The 19,020-nt window shown below is 38.0% G+C and overlaps 1 protein-coding gene across 1 annotated transcript in view; it reads left to right on the top strand.

The window, feature by feature from the left end:
• The first annotated feature begins 17,881 nt into the window (after nt 1-17,881).
• Nucleotides 17,882-19,020, top strand: part of ALPK1 (alpha kinase 1) — a 153,256-nt gene continuing 152,117 nt past the window's right edge. Inside the window, exon 1 of the mRNA XM_072622687.1 lies at nt 17,882-18,049. The gene's annotated coding sequence lies outside the window, so the exon portion shown is untranslated. The remainder of the gene's footprint in view (nt 18,050-19,020) is intronic.

Below are 19,020 nucleotides of genomic sequence, written 5' to 3'. Positions count from 1 at the left end.
TCTGTCACACTTGAGAAGGGAATTGAGTCACTTGGTAAGTGTGACCTCCCCCCCATACGCGATCCTATTGGTTTTCCTTTGTGGCTACTTCAGTGAAATGGTTTCAGGATCACCACAAAGACTCTCCCCTCTACTGCTTTCCTCTCCCTCTCCCACCTCCGCACACCCCATCCCACCCCTCTGGCTAGCTAATATCAGAAACTGATTCCTCCTAAAATGTGTAAACATCTTAAGCGTTATCTGACTAGCTTAGGGGTGTAGTGAAGCCAGTTCTTACAAGTTAGGAGACTGTTAAATTATGAGTGTGTGTATACACACACACACACACACACACACACACACAAATACACATGCATATATATATACATACACACATATATACATATATACACACACATATACATATATACACACATATATACATACACACATATACCTACCTACATATATATCCACATGTATACTTATATATCCCAGAAATCAATAAAGGATTTATTGGTTTGTTGATTATTTAGATATGAGAAACATTAAACTTAAGAGTATGTCTTGCAGGATTTTTTTTCCCCTTCATTTTGTTTTTTTAGAGATCTGGTTGTTAAATATTTGCCACCTTGTTTCAGGTACATGAATGTGTAGATGTGGAGCAGCAAGCACCCTGACACATCCAGGATGGACTGCTAGCACAGGTTCTTAAATCTGCTTTTCTAAAAGGAAAACAACTTTTGAAGGATCAACAATCTGCTTTAATTACATTTACCAACAGAGAAAACACAAGCAGAGAAATAAAGACCAACAGACAGGGTTTCCAACTGTCTGACCGTAAGCAATATGTACATCACAGGTCAACAGACTGATCCAATTGTCTGACCTTTACATACATACATAGTTACCAGAGAGAGAAACACCAACATTTGGGTTTTCAAAGCTGGGGGAATCCCTTAACAGCTACCTAGAGTCTCCTCTGGCACATGAACCTTCTTCCACAGAGTAAACCTCAAATCAAAACCTCACCTCAGAGTATATATACACTTTTCAGAGCTGGAGGGCACAACCCTGGTGAGCTGGTACCTTATTAGAAATTAGCAAAAGGTACCTGGGGCCTATTAATGGTTGGGAAAAATCTTTAACTCTCATTGTGAGTCTTCCTACAAAACAATCCTCCCCTAATCATTACAAGAGGCAAGTATCTTGGACAGAGAGACAAGAGATGTGGATTCTAATCCTACTTCTGTCACTAACTAGCGGTATGACCTTGGGCAAATCACTTGACTGAGTCAGGGCTCAGAATCCTAATTTTTCCAAAGAGAAAGTTCCAAATTTTACATTTTCATTTTTTCTAATTCTGAATTTAACAAACACTAAAGCAGAACAAACAGCAGAATAGAAAGATAGGCTTATGTGTGAAATTATAAATGTCCATTACATACAGCTTTTTGAAAGCATATAATAAAATCAATATGTTATTTTCAAAGCTATCCTTATTAGTTTTGTTTCGCTTTGAATTTCCTTCTGTTCCTATCTGGGCATTTTAAAGACGCTTAACTAACTGTTTTATTCTTTTTTTTTTTTCCCAACCCTGTTGCTAGCTTCTACCTTTACTACAAAGGTTCTATCCCAAATTTTAAAAAAGAGGGGGATTACAATCCTTGTACCAAACATACATGATGAAACAAGACAAATCCACATATTTGCTGTGTCCAAAAATGTATCTCATTCTGTGCCTTGGATCCATCAGTCAGGAAATGGGGAAGATGGTCTGTCATTGGTACTCTGGGGTTGTGGTTGGCCACTGCACTTAGAATTTTTAAGTCTTTCCAAGTTGTTTTTCTTAGATTCTTAATTTTAAAAAGGAAAAGGTTTGTTGATTCATTCAGTATTCATTTGCTAAGAGTCTGATGTTATAAAGCTTATTGTTTAACCTCTAAGGAGTTCAGCAAGAAGCTGTCTAACAACATTGTATAGAATCTTCGTCTCTGCATTTGCCTATATGACATCACCAAGTTAGAGGAAAAATGTGTTCCAGTTCCATGCTAGAGTTGTTTCTTAGCTAAAAGTTTTGAGACTTCTCTTCATTGTCTGGATTTCACCCTAGTGTTTTAGCAGCTTCTCTCTCTCTCTACCCCAGTAGTCCATCCCCACCCTACCCCTCTTTGGTGATTTCTTGTATGAAACTCCATTTTGAAGTGTAAGGACCAGTATTTCTTCATTTTTTGCCTCTGTTGCCATAATAAATACACACACACACACACACACACACACACACACACACACATACACACACACACACACACACACACACACACACACACACACACCCTCCCCCTCTACTTTCAGCTCCCTTTTCTGTATTCTCTGCTCCTTGTTAGAACATGGGAAAGAACTGTCTTTTTGCTTTAATTTGTACCCCCAGCTCTTAGCTCCATGCCTGGCACATAGTAAGCATTTAATAAATGCTCATTGACTTGATTAGATTTATGTGCCTAGCTGTTTTGTAAAACTATAAATTTCAGAGAGGCAGAGTGGCTGAGTTGATAGAATAGTGGACTTAAAGAATCAGGATAACTTGGATTCAAATCCTGCCTCAAACACTAGTTATATGATGCTGGGCAAGTAACTTAACCTCTCCATGCCTCAGTTTCTTCATCTGCAAAATAGGGAAGGATTGAACTTGATAGCCTCTAAGGTCCTTTCCAGTTCTAAATCTCTAATCCTATGGACTGCATTAGAGGAAGAGGATTCCCTATACAAATGGAATCACAAGTCAGATCCAAAAAAGTGACTGGGACTGCAAGGAGCAGCTAGCGATAGTGCACAGAGTGACAGACCTAGAGTCAGGAAGATGAGTCTTCCTCAGTTCAAATCTAGCAGCGTGACCCTGGGAAAGTCACTTAATCCTGATCACCTCAGTTTCCTCATCTGTAAAATGAGCAGGAGAAGGAAATGGCAAACCAATCCAGTACCTCCACCAAGAAAATCCCAAATGAGGTCATGAAGAGTCAGATATGACTGGGACTACAAATGTAAAAAAGAAACACTGCCTGTCCGTGGCAGTGGGGGGATGGTAAACTATACATGTACATAGAAAAGTAAATAGGAATTATAGGATATGTAAAGTCATTCCTGAGAGGAAGTCACTAGCTAGTGCGAGGGCTGAAAGAGCAGGACCACATGAGCTCTAATTTCCTTCCAAAGAAAGCTAACATTCCAGGACTCTGTGACCCTTACATCACTCTTACATCGTACTCTTATGAAATCACTGGCAGGGTAGTCTAGGCATTTCTTCTTTACTTACTGTCTGCCAGATCTGGGTGCTCCATCTTTCTGTTGTTTATGGGAAACCAGGTGTTTCCAGCATGCTGGCCAGGAGTCTAAATTCTGGCCTGATGATTCCCCAGAGGGTTCCAAGTATGTATGCTACCTGCCTCAAAGTGAGGAGCCTCTGTGGAGACTTGTTTCCCTTCAACCTGTGGAAGCCCTAGCAAATAGTAAGCCAGTAGCATCTCTTTTCTACCAAAGCAATTGTCTTCTTCCTGTTAAGGTAGCCTCACATTCCCTACTTATATTCGTAGATTTGGTCTTTGAATTTTCTTCTAAAAATCCCTCCAGACATCAATGTCTGACTGAATGGATGGAACTTCCATTGAGCTAAACCCTTCTGAATGTTTTTAGAACCCTATTAACATATATTTCAAAATCCTATTAATAATTAACTTTGGCCACCGTGATACACCGCTAGTCCTCCATTTTTCCCCCAAGAGGTGTGAGGTGTGCTTCACTCTCTGACTGATTTCCATTACATTCCTCCTTCACAATTCCTACCCTCTTTGACTCTACTCCCTGCCATGTCATCTTGCATTTTACTAAGAAAACAGGGGCCGAATTTAAAACTTAAAACATTTAATTTAAAACTTAAAACATTTTAACCATTTCTGTTTCTTTGTAACTGTGGAACCTCCCAATCATTTAACTTATAAGGCTACATTGTATGGACAGAGCAAAATTATTGTCCTTTAGTTTCATATGATTACACCTGTAGCTACCATAATGCATGAAATGTAAATAAATTTTATTATGTCTGAAAAAAAAAAAGAAAACAGGGGCCATCCACTATGACATATTTCTTTTCCCTTATTGCATATCTTAAAACTCATCTTCATAATCATTATTCTTTCCTCCTTTGTGCCAGTGTCTGAGATTGGGCTAGTCTTTCTCCTTGCCAAAGTCAAGTTTTATTGTCTCTTGACTTTCATGATATTGTTTTCACTTGGCTCTCCTCCTTCTTGTCTTTTAGTCATTTTAGTCATCAACCATAACCTACACTTGAAAGTTGGCTGTTCCCCAAAGCTTTGTTCTGGGTCCTCTTTTCTTCACTGGGTACACACCATGCATTGATGAGCTTATACGTTCCCTAAGTTTTCCCAAGTAAACAGATGACTCTCAAATCTATACATTCTTCCCTAGCCTTTCCCCTAAATTCTAGGCTTGAATCATCAGATGCCACCTCAATATCCCACTGGCATCTCAGACTCACCATGTCTAAATAGAACTCATCTTCTCCCCAAATCTGCCTCTTCTTCATTTTGTATAAAGGACATCATCAACCTCTAGTCATCAAGGTTCTAAACCTTGGACTTTTCTGGGATTCTTCCCTCTTCATCAACCCCTTCTTTGTTCAATCAATTCTTATTGATTCTACCTCCACAACATTTTTTAATCTGTTTCTCTGTTTTCCATTTTCATGGACACAGCCCTAGTTCAGGCCCCCTTGCCTAGACCATACCAGTAGTCTCCAAATTGTCCTCCTTAATCCCAGTCCTCCGCTTCCCACAAATGCTACATTAACCATTTGCAAACACAGGTCTAAACAGGAAGGACACCCTTGCTCATCATTTTCAGTGACTTGATATTACCTTTAAAATAAAATAGAAACTCCTTAGCCTGACCCTTAAAGTATCCAGGTTAACTGGTACCAGTTCATTTTATATCATGTCTCTATGTAGCTACATCCCAAACTCCACATTCCATTTCTGTGTTCTGTCCCATGTGCCTAGTATGTGCTCCATCCTCACCCCCAAATGACTTCAAAATTCAGCTCAAGCATCACCTCCTATATGAAGTCTCTTCCGATTTGTAACTCCACAATTGTTAGTAGGAGTACTTTCCCTCCTAAAATTATTTTTATTTACTTCTCTATGTATATGTATCCAACCTGGCACTCATTAGCTCATAGGTCAACAGGCTGCTGTCCATACATGCCTGAAACCAGGCTTCTTAATCATAGCTTCCAAAATTTTCATTGGCAGCCAAAATTTCAGTTTGTGAATAGAATAGGGTGGATCTCCCTGTCACTGAGTCCACTGACAGTTTACAAGTACAAATGAAACAGTCTGCCTGTAGCTATCACTTTGTTATTCTAGGTACCAGCTGGTTTCTGTATGTAAGAGAAAGGCATCTAATGCTGTTCATAGTTAATGCACAGGACAGCACTTTCTGTTCAGATGAGAAAATTTCTCAAGTTATAAATGCGATAGGTAACCAAACTGTGAAGTAAATGAGCTAATTTATGATGGTGTATAGTGTCTGTAACCTCTTGTATACTAGGAAGAACAAGGAAATGCTGTGTGAAGAAAGGCGTTCATTCCAATAAATGTGATGGTAAAAGTCCAAACCCAGTCTCACATGAGGCGGTTAATTGAACTTTTTTGTAACTTTTGTAATTCCAGGCAGTCCCAAAAGAATGGTCAAAGGTCTTCAAGTTCCAGCTATATCTGAACAAGATTCTCCTCCATGATATATTTGTCAGGCCATTATCCAGTTTTTGCTTAAAGACCTCTAGTACGAGGGAATCTCACTGCCTGCCATGGCAGCCTATTTGACTTCCTGGTAGCTCACATTGTTAGGAATGTTTTTCTTCACACCAAATCTGCTACATCTGCTTCTCTATAATTTCTGTATATTGTGCCTATGGTGCTAAAATACTCCAGTAATAATAATAGCTATTTTTAAGGTTTTTCAGTCTTTTTTTTCCCCAGTCATATCCAATTCCTCATGATCCCATTTGGGGTTTTCTTGGCAGAGGTACTGGAGTGGTTTGCCATTTCCTTCTCCAGCTCATTTTATAGATGAAAAAACTGAGGCAAACAGGGTTAAGTGATTTGCCCAGGGTCACACAGTAAGTGTCTAAGGCCATATTTGAACTCAAGAAGACTCACTTTCCTGACTCCAGAACCCTCACTCTATCCACTGCACCACCTCAGTGCCCCACTTTTAATGTATATAGCACATAAAATCTGAGATCTCTAGCCCATATTTTCATTTTTCTGTGTCTAACAATGTTTTTCTTAGAATATTTCAGAAACATACCAACCAGGTTTTCTTTTTCTCCTTTCCTCTTAGGGTAGCAGTGTCCTTTAAAAATCTTGTAACTTTTTTTGAGGGATACATGTTGGGTGGGGTTGTAATATTGGTCTTGGAATCTACCCAACCTCCTGTGTCCTTTCTTCAAGTCACATCACGTTTGGGGGTAGAGGACACTCTCCATCACTTCCAGAACTGTCAACCAAATCAGGAAGCATTTATTAAGAACCTACTCCATGCTAAGCTCTGGGGTTACAAGGCCAAAAGTGAAACTCTTTCTGTCTTCAAAAAAGTTACATGCTATTGACATAGTTAGAATGAAATCTTATATCTTAATATCTGAAATAGTTCTTCCTTCCTTCCCTAGGGAAGAAATCAATCTCTCTAACAAGTCAGTGATTGAGACAGAGGTTATCCAATCATTTTCCATTTACTCCTTTCTTTTTATAACGTCTAGGAAATGTGGAAGGTTTTGTGCTTCAGAACACTCACAGAGAACAACATTCCTACTGTGCCCACTTCTTAGCATCTTACCTATACCTGCCCAGAGGTTCACAGTAGTTGGCAGGATCTTCCAGATGGTGCTCTTATCATGGTTTAGTAATATTCCCCAAATCAACTGATTTGTGTTTATCCCAGCAGACCAATCGTCTTAAAATTGTTAAACCATTTCCTTACCTTGTCTTCCTGACACAATCTCTGCCCACTACATTTGCTAACCATGTTCATCTATTGCAAAGACAGACAATATATGCTTCCTTGAATCATAGGACACATATCTAGAACTGAGAGGGACCTTAGGAGCCACCTTGTCCAGTTATTTCATTTTACCATTGAAAAAACTTGAGGCCCAAGGAGGTGAAATGACTCACCCAGGGTCACACAGGTAGTATAAATCAGAGAGATGACTTAAACCCAGCTCCTCTGATTCCTGAAGGAATCATCTTTCTACTCTACCAAACTCTTCACCTAAGTTGACTACTCAGAATTCCTCGTCTTTGGGGGATTTCTTATTTCCCTAATAGTCTCTTCCTAGAAAATCTGAGGAAATTACTGTCTAACACTACTTAACATTTTACTACCAACTCCCATGACTTTCCAAACCAAAATGGCACTCTCTAGATACCAGACCCTCATTTGTGTACTCTGCTTTTATAAGAGTTTAAACTCCTTGAATGTAGAGATTGTCTTTGCCTTTGCATTTATATCTCCAACTTAACATAGTGCTTGGTACATACTGAGTGCTTAATAAATTCTGGTTTCCTTCCTGCCTTTTTATTTATTCATTCACAAAATTGAAAAAAATATCACAGGAGAAAACTATAAATAGAATCCAAACAAAATCAAACTAGAATCTGAAACAGATTGTTTTGGGGAAAAAAATATAGAAACCCTTGAATCCAACCATTCAACCCAGAAAGCACATCCCTGTGGAGTCAGAGGAGCTGGATCCAAATTCTACTTCAGATACTAACTGTGTGACCTTGGGTAACTTATTTCCAAGGCATATTATTTCCAAGTGACCAGTAGACCCAGTGCTGGGCCTGGAGTCAAAAAGAGTTTAAATCCTGCCTCAGACACTTACTAGCACTATGATCCTGGGTAAGTCCCTTAACTTTTGTCTCAGCTTCCTCATTTGTAAAATGGGAATAGCACCTACTTCCATGAGTGGTGAGGATTAAATCAGAAAATATTGTAAAAGTGCTTACCAAAATGCTTGGCACATAAAAGATACTTAACTGCCTAAAGTGCTTATTTCCATTATTTTCTCTCACTCCCTGGACCTCAGTTCCCTCTTTGGCAAAATGTGGTTGTTGAACTAAAAACTAGCTTGCCTCTGAGGTCTTTTCTGGGTCTAGACTTGGGATCTCATAATCTCAACAAGGCAGCTCCGTTTGTCTGTGAACAAGTTTCTCTGTCCATCGGACACTTGCTGGCTCTTCTTTTCACCATTTGGTTTTTAGGGTGGGGTTACTTCTTTGAACTCTTCAGGGAAAAGTATAATCAAAGTCATGTGCTCATCCTTATTAGTCAGATTAGGAAATATATTGTCATCGTTAGTCAATTATCAACAAAATTTATAATTCCTAGGTAGAAAGCTGCCTTTGCTGGTGTCTTTATCACACTCAAGTGGGTGGAAGAAAGAAAAAAATATAACTTCAGGTTCACAGCAACAATGGGACAAAATTAAAAATTACTAGCAGATTTGGATTTCTGATGTCCAATCACTTTAAAGAAAGTACAATAATGTCATAAGAATAATAAAAAAAAAACACTTTTTCTCTAATAATTAAGTTTTCCTTAAAACAGGTACCTTTGTTTATAATAAGGTACAGTGGAAAGATCACCATGGCTTTGGAGTCAGAGGACCTGGGTTCAAGCTACATCTTTCCACATACTTTCCACCTGTGTCCTTAGGCAAATCACTTAATCTGCTTGTCCCCAATTTCAACTGTAAAATGAGGATATTGGATTACATGACCCTGGAGGTTCTTTATAGGTCTAAATCTGTATATTTTAGATATAAAATTCACCTTTAATAACCTGGCTGACTCTATTGTTGGCAACATTTTTCCTCCAGCAATGAAATTAGAAATGATAGATCTTATCATGTTTTTATCTGCTGAGGATGGTACCCACTTGAGTAGTCAATTAGGCAGTTAAGTGTCATTAGTGGATAGACTACTAGGCTGGAGTCAGGATGGCATGAGTTCAAATCCCATCTCAGGCACTTACTAATGGTGTGACTCTGGGTAATTTTAATTAACCTCTGTTTGCCTCAGTTTCTTCAATTGTAAAATGGAAATAATAAGAGCATCTCCTTTACAGTGTTGTTGTGAAAATCAAATGAGATAATATCCATAAAGCACTTAACTGACACAGGGACTGACATGAAGTAGACCCTACATAAATGCTTATTTCCTTACCTTCCCCCTAATCATTCCTACAACCTTGAGTCAGTGGCTTGGATTAACTGTTTATTGAAGTGAATTTCCCATATTTCTGTTACTGAAGGGTCAGGAGAGATTGTTTAATAAATCAAAATGGATTTTGCCTGGGTACCTCTCCATGTAATATGGAGCCTTGGCTTTTCTCGAGGACTGACAAGAGGCCTAGACTGATAGAAAAGCTCTCTATTCAGATTTCAATAGCTAAGAGGTAATTCCCTAAGTCTCATTCTTTCTTCCTGCCAAATAAAAAGATTCTTTTGTGACTCCAAATCTAAATTACTGAGTTAGCCAGATATTTGATATCTATTTCACAGATGCACATTTAATTCAAGCAACCCCTAATGGTGCCACTGCTTTAGGTATAAAGTAATCTGTATCTTTGTGTTTTATTACTATTCGCTTAAGTTAATATAAAAATTAAAATAAGATTCTTAGAAAGACACTTTATATGTGTTTGCTTAGATTTTTCTTTTGTTGTTCCTGAAGGCTAGGACATAAACAAATATGACATAGGAAATATTTTTAGGTAATAGGAAAATTATAGCAGGGCAACAATAGAACTAGTATTTTAATAACACAAAGAAAACATTACAAAGATTTTTAGGAAAGAGTTAAGTGGTGATTTTTCTTTTTTCTTTTACAAAGATCATGCCTAAAAATACAGGCTTAGCAAAAAGACCTCAAGCCATAATGATATGTCGTGTGCAAGTCCAAATACACATCATTAAAATCAAAGTTTGTAGTAGCCTTCTTTATCTGCAGTTTTCTTGACTTGCCTTTGTAAGAAAAGAAAGAGAAAAATGTATCTTTGTTCAACAATAACCAAGAATTTTAAAAACCAAGAATTCTGGCCTATTGGGTTAGTGACCTCTTTTCCACACTTGCTTTTTGGCTTCTCATCCTTTAAAAGCTGGAAGAGGTTCTGATGCTCAACTTTTTTTCTTATGAAATGAAAGAACATTGTTGATAGCATTTATATATGGTAGAATTGTGATCGAAAGCAAAATTCCAATATGCCAGGAGCTAGACTGAGATTCCACTGGATTATAAACTCATTGAGGATAGAGCTGTCTTCCTGCATCTCTCTGAGTGCCTAGCAAAGTTCATTGAACAAAGTGGCCTCTAAATCCAACCCACTGTCAAGACTTTCTTGGATGATTATTCTTAATAAATAGTTATTGAATTGATGGACACGTAAAATAAGTCAAATAGATATTTAAGTCCATTCAGTCAGCTAGTATTTATTTAGCATTCATTATGTGCAATATAGCATAATGGATAGACAGCTGTCCTGGAAGTCAAGGAAAGCTGAGTTCAGATCCTACTTCTGACACATATTGGCTATGTAGCCCTAAGCAAGTCATGTATCCTCTTAGCGCTCTAGGCCAGAGGGCCCAGATGTATCAGGAGTTTGGTGACCAGTTCAACCCAAACAGATTACAGTATAACTGGGGAATATTTAAGAAGGTGAACAGAAATACAAAAAAAAAAAAAAAGCATAGATAATGTTAATTTTTGGTCTTCCAAGACAATATGTATTTCTGTTTGATTTTGGCACTGTTGTTCTCAGCAACTGCCTACAACTTTAAGTTGCAACAAAGGGTCTGATTTGCATCATTAGAGGACATTTCTTAAACAAATGAAATCATAGATACAGTCCCTAATTCTATCCCTATTATATATAAGACACTACACTAAAGGCTGAGGATATAAAATCAAAATGAAATAGTCCCTATCCTCAAGGAGTTTATTTTATGAATGTTATATAAACACACACACACACACACACACACACACACACACACACTTTAACCTAAAAGAGCAAGGGTCTCCTGTTGCATTCTGGGCCATCTCCAGTCATACTGATGAATATCTGGTCACTGGATCCAGATGGCTCTGGAGGAGAAAGTGAAGCTGATGACCTTGCACAGCCCTCCCCCACTCAAATCTAAGTCAACTGCAAGTCATGTCATCATTTCCCCTTCCAGGATCAAGTGGATGACATTGGCGTCTTTGATGTCTGATCAAGCTCTAAACTCTCCATAACCTGCTTCATCTGCCTCCGCTACCATTGGACCAAATTGTTTTCATTCACCCATTCTGCCAAGGGAAGTCTTCATGTGCCTGGGATAGATATCCTCGTAAGTCACTGATGGGTTTGAAACCTGTTGGTTACCCTCAATGGTTAACTAGGGTGTGGCTGCTTTGTGTACTACAGCTTCTTGGAGCCACAGGTGGGAGCTGAAAGAAAGTGGATACCAAAAGTGTACAAGCAGCCCTGAAAAGGACTCAGCAAACCATGACACCAGAGGTACTAGCTCTCCCTCAATGCCCACTTACACAAGTAAAGAAAAATGAAAAGAAGCATTTGGCACAGATACAGAATGCCAAAATCAGTCAACAAGTACTCATTAACAGCTTACTATCTGCCAACATGTCAGGCGCTACACTAAGAGCTAATGAATATTTATGAATCACTTACTATATGCCAAACACTCTGCTAAGTGCTGGTGATATAAAGAAACATCAAAAACATTGTCACATAATCACTCAATGAGTCAGTCAATGAACAGTCAGTGAAACAGTCAGAAAATATTAAATGCCAGACACTGCGTAAAGGAGTAGGGGTACAAAAAATCCAAAAGACAGTCGCTGCCCTCAAGTGGCTTATAATCAAGTAGAGGAGACTACGAGCAAACAAATATGTATAGCAAGCTATACACCAAATAAATGGGAAATAATTAAGACAAGAAGACATTAGGATTAAGAGAAATAGGGAAGACTTCTTGCAGATAATGGAATGCTAGCTAATTAGTACTTGAAGTCAGGGAAGCCAGAGGCAGGTGAAGGAGAGCATTATAGGAGTGGAGTCAGTCCAAGGAGGAAAAACTATTAAGACAGAGGCAATGTGACTGTGTCCAGTTGTGCAGAAAGGGGAAGAAGGATGGTCAGAATAGGGGGGCATTGGATCTGCAGCAGGGGAATGGAAGAGAATGGTATAGTTTGCAACTTGATTCCTAGAATTAAGATCATAAGACCACAGATTTACAGCCAGGGTCCCTCAAAGGCTCTCTAATCCAAACCCCTCATTAGGCAGATGAAGGAAAGTGACTTGCCCAAAGTCACTTAAGCAGTAACAGAGCCAAGGTTTGAACTCGGGACTTTTTACTCAAAATCTAGTGATATTTCCTCTGTATATGATTTATCCTAGTAGAAAATTGTAATTCCAAAAGACTAAAGATGGAAAATGCTATCCACATCCAGAGAAAAAAGCATGGAGTCTGAATGCAGATCAAAGCATATGATTTTCTCTTTTTATTTTCTTTTTCACAGTTTTTCACTTTTATATTGATTTTTCTTTACAAGATGACTAATATGGAAATATGTTTAACATGATTGTAGATGTATAGCCTGTATCAGATTGCATGCCATCTTGGGGAGGAGGAAAAATTTATAACTCAAAATCTTATAAAAGTGAATGGGAGGCAGAGACAAGATGGTGGAGAAGAAGGACAGACCTGTAAAAGCTCTCCCCTATAGCCCATAAAATACCTGTAAAAATTACTCTAAACAAATTTTAAAGCAGCCAGAAACCACAAAATGACAGAGTTAAAGAGATTTCCAGCTCAAGACAGCCTGGAAGGCTGACTGGAAAGGTCTATCATACTAGGTGTGGAGCACAGCACAGCCTAGCCTTGGTTACAAAGCACTAGGAGGAGCAGGACCAGAACAGGTCTCAGGAGCAGAATCCCCAGCAGCAGAGGAGGTTCTCAGATCCCTCAACCCACAAATGCCAAAGACAACTTCAAAGGTCAGTGAGAGGCCTTTTTCAACTGGGCAAGAAGGGAGCAGAGTACTTCCCTAGCTCCAGCTCCAGGTGGCAGGGGAGGAGACAGCAGCAGCAGCAGTGGTGACAGCAGTTGCAGCATCCATTTGTGGAGCCTTGGGCCTAAAGCCCCTGGGGAAATTGAGCAGATGATCTGAATCTCAGCCCTGAACATGGTCTCGGGGTGTGATGGAGCTGGAGGTGGTTGTGGGGTGAGAATTCTACTACTTGTAGATTATGGGCAGAAAAGTTTTTGGTTGTTACTAGACCATTGTGCAGGCCAGGAGAGGAGTAAACTCCTCTCCCTTGATTGTGCCACCTTGGAGGAACTGAAAATTTACAGATTCCCTAGAATATACCCTCCTCTTGACAAAGGACTCAAAAGTCAAATAACTGACTGGGAAAATGCCGAAAAAAGGGGAAAAAATAAGACTATAAAAAGTTACTTTCTTGGTGAACAGGTATTTTCTTCCATCCTTTCAGATGAGGAAGAACAAAGTTTACCATCAGAGACATTCAAAATAAATGTGCAATGGTCTCAGGTCATGAAAGATCTCAAAAAGGACTTTGAAAATCAAGTAAGGGAGGTGGAAGAAAAATTGGGAAGAGAAAAGAAAGCAATGCAAGAAAATCATGAAAAATGAATCAACAGCCTGCTAAAGGAGACCCAAAAAAATACTGAAGAAAATAACACCTTTAAAAATAGGCTAACTCTTGACTGAATGCAAGTGGATAATCTAATCCTGCCTGGAACTGACATGAAGTTGGGGTGATATTGTACCCCTGCAATGTCCTTACTACTGGTGGCAATTTCCTATAGTCAAAAGGTTTGTAAGCTTAATACCAGATCTATTCAATTATAGATTATGGGTAAGGGAACATCTAAGGTTGTCTAAAATTAAGCTATTAGGCATAGGACTTTAGACCAACAACAATAAGTTAGGGTCTTTTAATTCTTAGTAATACTGTGGAGACAATTAGGTCAAGAGCTAAAAAAAAATTTCTTTTGTGGTCCATATTATAAATGCTTTAAAAAGAAGTATCACCTGTCCAAAAGTTGGAATTGCTTTACCTGTTATAAACTGTGTTAAAAATAAATAATGAAAGTAAAAAATTCAAAAAAAAATAAAAATAGGCTAACTCAATTGGCAAAAGAGGTTGAAAAAACCAATGAGGAGAAAAATGCTTTAAAAAGTAGAATTAGCCAAATGGAAAGGGAATTTCAGAAGCTCACTGAAGAAAGTAGTTCTTCAAAAATGAGAATGGAGCAGATGGAAGCTAATGACTTTATGAGAAAACAAGAAATTATGAAACAAAACCAAAAGAATGAAAAAGTGGAAAATAATATGAAATATCTCATTGGAAAAACAACTGACCTAGAAAATAGATCCAGGAGAGATAATTTTAAAATTATGGGACTATCTGAAAGCCATAGTCAAAAAAGAGCCTAGACATCATCTTTTATGAAATTATCAAGGAAAATTGCCCTGATATTCTAAAACAAGAGGCCAAAATAAATATTGAAAGAATCCACCAATCATCTTCTAAAAGAGATCCAAAAAGAGAAACCCCTAGGAATGTTGTAGCCAAATTTCAGAGTTCCCAGGTCAAGGAGAAAATATTGCAAGCAGCCAGAAAAAACAATTCAAGTACTGTGGAAATACAATCAGGATAACACAGAATCTGGCAGCTTCTACATTAAGGAATCGAAGGGCTTGGAATATGATTTTCTAGAAGTCAAAGGAACTGGGATTAAAACCAAGAATCACCTACCCAGAAAAACTGAGTATAGTCCTTCAGGGGAAAAAATGGTCATTCAATGAAGTAGAAGACTTTCAAGCATTTTTGAAGAAAAGGCCAGAGCTGAATAGAAAATTTGACTTTCAAACACAAGAATCAAGAGAAGTATGAAAAGGTAAACAGGAAAGAGAAATCATAAAGAATTTCCTAAGTTGAACTATTTGCATTCCTACATGGAAAGATAATATTTGTAACTCTTGAGACTTTTCTTAGTATTTGGGTAGTGGGTGGGATTACACACACACACACACACACACATATAGACAGAGAGCACAGATTGAATTGAATAAGAAGGGATATTTAAAAAAATAAAATTAAGGGGTGAGAGAGGAATATATTGGGAGGAGAAAGGGAGAGATGGAATGGGACAAATTATCACTCATAAAAGAGGCAAGAAAAACCTTTTTCAATAGAGGAGAAAAGGGAGGAGGTGAGAGGGGAAAAGTGAAGTTTACTCTCATCACATTTGGCTTATGGAGGGAATAACATGCTCACTCAATTTGGTGTGAAAATGTATCTTACACTACAGGAAAGTAGGGGAGGGGGGACAAGTGAGGTGAGGGGGATGACAGAAGGGAGGGCAAAAGGGAGAAGGGAGTAATTAGAAGCAAACACTTTTGGGGAGGGACAAGGTCAAAAGAGAGAATAGAAAAAATAGGGAGCAGGATAGGATGGAGGAAAATATAATTAGTCTTACACAACATGTCTATTATGGAAGTCTTTTGCAAAACTACACATATATAATCTATATTGAATTACTTGCCTTCTCATTGGGGATGGATGGAGAGGGAGGAAGAGAGAGAAGTTGGAAACCAAAGTGTTAGAAACAAATGTTGAGAATTGTTTTTGCTTACATCTGGGAAATAAGAAATACAGATAATGGGGTATGGAAACCTATCTTTTCCTACAGGAAAAGAGAGAAGATTGGGATAAGGGAAGGGAGGGGTGTGAAAGAAGAATAGTCATATTGAGGGAAAAGGTAATCAGAATGCAAGGTGTTATCAGGTGGGGGAGGAAAGAGATGGGGAGAAAATTTGGAACTCAAAATTTTGTGGAAATGAATGTTAAAAACTGAAAATAAATAAACATTAAAAAAGTGAATGTTGAAAAATAAAAATAAATCAATAAATTTTTGAAAAAAGGAAAAAAAAGGAAATTGATTGATATAGGTGAGTGAATACTATATTTGTAGTCAACTGGTCTGGATTTTAATCCTGGCCTTGCCATTCACTACTTGTATGAAATTGGGCAAAACACAGAAGATTGTGGAGTCCCTTAAATTTTACAGTTATCTTCTGTCAGATAACTTGCTCCAGTCTGAGGTGAAGTGAGCATTTTGCAGCTTCCATCTTGGGTTCTCATCAAGAACATATCAATACCACATCAAGGGGCTGGTGAAAAGGTCATCTGAGGTCCAGAAAAGGGTATTGCCTGAAGGTAATGCCTCTATTTCACAACCCAACCTGAGTTAGATGTACTGGAATAGCTTCAGGCAGACCCATTTTCCAAGGTATAAAAAACCATCAAGAAACCCGAGAGGAAACTCTGACCTGGTCCAAGAGAAAATTTTCATTATTGAATGAAATCTAATTTTTTAAATGGTCTTTAACCTTATTATCTTTAAGGAAAGAAGAATTTTCTATTATCTACAGATCCTCTACTCCAAGGTTTCTTCTCCTTTCCTCAGTGAGTTTAGTGCCTGGTTCACAGTCTTTCTTTCCTCCCCAAATCAGTCAGTTAATATTTATTAAGCATATAAAAATTATAATCTGATAATTATAAAATAATAAGAATTACTTGTTATGCACCATGCTAAGTGCTAGGGATACACAGAAAGTAACAGACAGTCCCTGCTCTCAGAGAGCTCACACTGTAATGGAAGAGATAACATTCCAATACCTATATACAAATGAGGTACACATAGGATAGCTTGGATATAAGCAACAGAGAGGAGATATTAGCATTAAGGAAGACTGGAAGAAGCTTCTTGCAGAAGGTAGGATTTTAGCTAAGACTCACTTATTAAAATGCCAGCTCTCCTTTGAGCCAGCAATAGCACTTCTAGGGCTGTATCCCAAAGAAATCAAAGAAAAGGAAAAAGGACCCACATGAACAAAAATATTTATAGCAACTCTTTTTTGTAGTGGCCAAGAATTGGGAATTGAGTGGATGCCTATAAACTGGGGAATGACTGAACAAGTTGTGGTATGTGAATGTAATGGAATACTATTGTGCTATAAGAAATGATGAGCAGGATGGTTTTAGAAAAATGTGGGAAGTTGTGTTTGAGAGCCAGGAGAACAGTACAAGTGATTAACTTTGTAAGATTTAACTATTCTGATCAGCAGAATGTTACAAGACAATTCCAAGGGACTCTTGATGAAAAATACTATCCACCTCCAGAGAGAGAACTAATAAACTCTGAATGCAGACTGAAGCATTTTTCTTTAACTTTCTTTATTTTTCTTGGAGTTTTTTTGTCTGTGTTGTCTTTTGCAACATGACCAATATAGAAATATGTTTCGCATGACTTCACACATATGCTTGATATAAAATTTCTTGCTTTTTCAAGGAACAGGGAGGAATGGGAAGGAGGGAGAAAAATTTGAACTTAAAATTTTAGAAAACATCTTTTAATTATTTTACCTGTAGTTGGTAAATATTTATCAAAATAAACAAAAATATATTGGAAAAAAATAGATGTACTCAGTAAAAAAAAAAAAAAGAATTAGCTCCTACATAACAGTGACTGCTTTTTGCCTTTCTTTGTATTCACAGCACTGAATTCAGTGACTGGCACATAGTAAATGCATATGAAATATTTATATTCTGACTAGCTGTAAGAAATACAACTCCCAGAATTCCTTTTACCGAAAGAGCTTAATGTGAGAAGGTGTAATCCTGTAAACCTAGTAGCTGTTGAAAGTCCCTGGAGTTACACAATCCTTTGCTGAACCAATACCCGTTCTCTGAGTTTTTTTCTTTCCCTTTTGTTTTCTGCTCCCTACTTCCTGGAACTGGAATTGTTTTTTAGAAGCTGAATACTTCTAGCTGGGTCATACCATTGTCCATCAAATTCCTGGCTTGTTGCTTAATATTGTTCTCAGAGATAAAGGTAAGTACTCACTTACGCATCTATTTTCTGTAAATCTGTCTGCATCAGATCCGTTCTAAAGTACTGACCAGAGGGTTCATTTAGATCCCTGTCATTTAACTTCCTCACTAGCCCACTCAGAGAGTGAGCTGTCTGGCCCAGAGGGTATGGATGTTATCTGAGGACCATCCTGGTCAATTTCCAAGAAGCTCCTTCTCTCCCCTCATCCCTCCTGATTCAGCTTTTAGCCCCAGCAACTCCCAATTTAGACCACCCCTTGTACTGTTATTTGAGTTGGTGAAGTTTCGTTGCTGAACCATAGAAGCCTGACGGCTTTTTAAATTAGTTTTAAAATTAAAAAAATAAGCAAAAATTATTTTATCATCAACTTAGTACCCATTGATAAACCATCAAATAAGCATTTAAAAAAAAACAGTGTGGTGAAGAGAATGAGAGTTTAATCCTATGTCAGAAATTTAACAGCTGCAGGACTTGGGGCAAATAATTTCATCTCTGCCAACCTCAGTTTCGTCATTTGTAAAATGAGTGGATTAGACTAGATGACTTTGGAAAGTCCTTCCAGCTATAAAAATCTGTGAATAACATATGAGCATTTAAACAGGTGACAATGAATGAATCCAAAGAAGACACAAATGTTTTCTCAGTGTCCCTTTCCAAGTTTATCTGAAGCCCTGTTACATTTGGCTCCATTATAGATGCATGTTTTTGGACTAGATCTACCTAAGATGGTATTGTTGTGGGAAAGTCCTGAGGAGGAAACTCCCTCTACCGAAGTAGAGATCTTAGAGAACTGTCCGGGAGCACTAGAAGTGAGGTGATTTGCTCAGGGTCATACAGCCAGGGTCAGAAGCAGGATCTGAATCCAAGTCTTCCTCAATCTAAGGCCATATCTCTCTATACACTATGTCACACTATGTATATATTACATATATCATACATGCATATACATATGTATATGTATGTATACTGAT

The sequence above is a fragment of the Notamacropus eugenii genome, chromosome 7, assembly GCF_028372415.1.
Source record: "Notamacropus eugenii isolate mMacEug1 chromosome 7, mMacEug1.pri_v2, whole genome shotgun sequence".
Taxonomy (NCBI): Eukaryota; Metazoa; Chordata; class Mammalia; order Diprotodontia; family Macropodidae; genus Notamacropus; species Notamacropus eugenii.
Note: the sequence above shows the minus strand (reverse complement) of the source record. Positions and strands in the feature narration are given on the sequence as shown.